Below are 4,143 nucleotides of genomic sequence, written 5' to 3'. Positions count from 1 at the left end.
CCCCTGTATATTTTTTTTCTTCAAATGAATGATCTCAGTATGACGGGATTTAAGGATTAATTCTAGAGGATCCTTGATTTGTGAACCAAAGATAGAAGGATTGTATTTATTTACACAAAGAATAAGAACCAAAGCTTTATGCGAGAGTGAATTGTGCTGTGTTTATATCTGTCTGCTTTATTCTTTACTCGTAGATTATAGTGCATTTTTGTACTGAATAATTGTCTCGATTGCTTTAGCAATAACTGTGATAAATCAATATTTTAGTTTTTATAAGCTTCTTTTTTTAACTTTAGGGTATTTTTGAAATCTCATGTATATAACTAATGCAATATGTCTTTAGGTCACCTGAGTCACTCAGGTGACCTATTGCTATCTGTTTTCGTCCGTCGTCGTCCGTCGTGCGTTAACTTTTGAACATTTTTAACTTCTTCTCTAGAACCGCTCAACCAATTTCAACCAAATTTGGTATATAGCATCTATAGGTGAAGGGGAACAAAAATTGTGAATTTCATGGTCCCTGCCCCCCTGGGGCCTGAGGGGTGGGGCTAAAACCACCAAAAATAATGCAATCTTTAAAAATCTTCTTCTTTACTCCTGGACATCAAGCAGTCAAACTGTTGGCATCATTGTAATAAGCATTGAGCCCTCTACCAAAATTGTGAAATTCATGGCCCCTGGGTCAGGGGTTCTGGCCCCAAGGTGGGGCTATATAGATCATATAGTGAAAGTGCATTATTTCTTTGAAAATCTTCTTCTCTGCTCCTGAGTATTAAATAAAGTTACTAAGTACATAGTTATGATGAGCAAGAGTGCCTCTTCCAAATATGTGTGAAATTCATGGCCCCAGGGTCAGGGGTTCTGGTGTTAGGGCGGGGCTCTATTGATTATATAGTGAAAATGCATTAATTCTTTGAAAATCCTCTTCTCTGCTCCTGGGTATTAAATAAAGTTACTAAGTACATAGTTATGATGAGCAAGAGTGCCTCTTCCAAAATTGTGAAATTCATGGCCCCAGGGTCAGGGTTTCTGGTGTTAGGGCAGGGCTCTATAGATTATATAGTGAAAATGCATTAATTCTTTGAAAATCTTCTTCTCTGCTCCTGGGTATTAAATAAAGTTACTTAGTACATAGTTATGATGAGAAAGAGTGCCTCTTCCAGAATTGTGAAATTCATGGCCCCAGGGTCAGGGGTTCTGGTGTTAGGGCGGGGCTCTATTGATTATATAGTGAAAATGCATTAATTCTTTGAAAGTCTTCTTCTCTGCTCCTGGGTATTAAATAAAGGAACTAATTACATAGTTATAATGAGCAAGAGTGCCTCTTCCAAAATTGTGAAATTCATGGCCCCAGGGTCAGGGGTTCTGGTGTTAGGGCGGGGCCCTATAGATTATATAGTTAAAATGCATTAATTCTTTGAAATTCTTCTTCTCTGCTCCTGGGTATTAATTAAAAGAACTAAGTACATAGTTATGATAAGCAAGAGTGCCTCTTCCAAAATTGTGAAATTCATGGCCCCAGGGTCAGGGGTTCTGGTGTTAGGGCGGGGCTCTATTGATTATATAGTGAAAATGCATTAATTTATTGAAAATCTTCTTCTCTGCTTCTAGATATTTAATAAAGTAACTAAGTACATATTTATAATGAGCAAGAGTACCTTTTCCAAAATTGTGAAATTCATGGCCCCAGGGTCAGGGGTTCTGGTGTTAGGGCGGGGCTCTATCAACTATATAGTGAAAATGCATTATTTCTTTGAAAATCTTCTCCTCTGCTCCTGGGCATTAAGGTGATAAACTAAGTACATAGTTATGATGAGGAGGTGGGCCTCTTCCAGAATTGTGAAAGCCATGGCCCCTGGGTCAGGGGTTCTGGTGTTAGGGTGGGGCTCTATTGATTATATAGTGAAAATGCTTTAATTCTTTGAAAATCTTCTTCTCTGCTCCTGGGTATTAAATAAAGTTACTTAGTACATAGTTATGATGAGAAAGAGTGCCTCTTCCAGAATTGTGAAATTCATGGCCCCAGGGTCAGGGTTTCTGGTGTTAGGGCGGGGCTCTATTGATTATATAGTGAAAATGCATTTGATTCTTTGAAAATCTTCTTCTCTGCTACTGGAGACTATTTAAACAAACTAAGTGCATGATTATGATAGACAAGGATGCCTCTTCCAAAATTTTTAAATATATGGCCTCAGTTTTTGGGGTTCTTGGGGGGGGGGGGGGGGGGGGCTCTATTGATTATATAGTGAAAAAGCATTAATTCTATTAATTAATCATTAATTAATCCTGTCTGCTCCTTAGTGTTGAGCTGATAAATAAATTGCTTAGATGAAAATGGGAGCTTTGAACAGAATTTTTAAATCTTGTGGTCCTAGGGTCAGGGGTCCTGGCATAACGAGGGGGGGGGGGGGCTTTTGATAATATAGTGGAAAAGTGTTAATTCTTTGAAGTCCATAGTTATGATGATGAGGGTAACTCTTCCAAATTTGTAAATTTCTTGACCCTTGGTCTTGGGTTCTGATGTTAAAGTAAGGCTTTGTTGAATCTGTAGTGAAAATGCATTGTACCTGTGAAATTCTTCTCTGCTTCTGGGTATATCAGAAGCAAACTGAGGAAAAGTTTAAATGATATGAGTAAGTGTATTTCTACCAGATTTTTAAACATCTGGATCATTCATCTAAGCATTCTGGTCCTGGGCAGGGCTCTATTAATTTGTATTCTACTGAGAGAAGTTATTCCCCTTTTCCATTCACCTTTGATAATTAATCACTGTAAATAATGTATTTGAAAGGTTAATAGAATAAGATAGTTATGCAAGAATGTTTATCGTATAATTAAAAAAGTACTTTCTTAGTTTTAATAATCAGGTAGACCTGTAAGTAATAGATAAATAAAAATGAGACAGAAATAACTTATCTTATTAAAAGTTTTTCAAAGACCATAAGAGAGGTCAATGCTAGAGGTCTTAATATGGGTTTAAAAATAGTACAGAAGCACAAATAGTTTGTCAATAGTCTGCATGGTGATAGTGTTAAGTGGGGCACAGATTAGAACTTAATTCATGAGCTGATACTGAATACTATACTAATTATTTTGTTGATCCTCATCTATCAGTGTATTTAACTTCGAAATTGTTGTATTATACTCAGGTGACCGTTAAGGCCCTTGGGCCTCTTGTTTTTCTTATATATATGTATGCTTCATCATATCAGATTTAAGAAGCTGTAAACACTAATGAAAAAGGTTTTTTGACTTTGAGAAAATTACATCATATAAAGGTGTACATATTGATTTTATCTATTCATTTTCAACATAAGGTATGTACCATATTTTCCAAGGAAAAAGGAAATGTTCAAAGACAATGAAGTATTAGTTAGCAGAAAAATTGCATTGGAAAATACCTGTATATAGGGCAGATCACTCTATTTCCATAAAACTATCCTACAAATAGAAATCTTTAGTGTGTACTATTTAGATGTTCCTAAAAAAAATGTTAACATTTTCTGATTTTGCGAAATTGTAGTACATTGATTTGTTATGCTTTTAAGGATCCAAATTACTGTCTATTATGACATCAAAATAATCACCTTTGTGACAAGGTTAATGAACAAGGAAAAAAATATGTTTGATTTGATATCTGGAGTGTGTATATAACCAATGCTCAGTAACTATATACACATGTATCTAGGTAAGGTTAATACACTGCTGGATATGCCCCAAATGATCATATAAGTGGTTAATATAGGACCCGTGTCATATGGTGTAAAGCTGAAGATCACAGTCTTTGAATACTGCTGATGATGTTATCATGTTTTATTTGTTTTATAAAGTTGGCAAGGTCAATTATATACCAAGAACTTAGTTCAGGGATACAGAAACATTCCAATTATATAATTATGTATTACATGTATTTTGTTCATGACAGCTATGTCAGATATAAGGAAGAACACACCATTTTTGTGTATTCTGTATGTGCGTGTGGTGGTGGAGTTTTTTTCCAGGAATCTCTTAACTTCATGAGATTCATCTCATTTTCATTCATGTATATCAAAGTATTTTAATTTTCTGTCTTAAGTGCCTTATTTTATTTATTTAAACAACTTTAATATAAACCACGTAAAGATTTGAAATAATTGCATATGA

This window comes from Saccostrea echinata, unplaced genomic scaffold (genome assembly GCF_033153115.1).
Source record: "Saccostrea echinata isolate AGI-Se365-2 ecotype Australia unplaced genomic scaffold, CSIRO_AGI_Sech_v1 ptg000012l, whole genome shotgun sequence".
In the NCBI taxonomy this organism is placed as follows: Eukaryota; Metazoa; Mollusca; class Bivalvia; order Ostreida; family Ostreidae; genus Saccostrea; species Saccostrea echinata.
Note: the sequence above shows the minus strand (reverse complement) of the source record.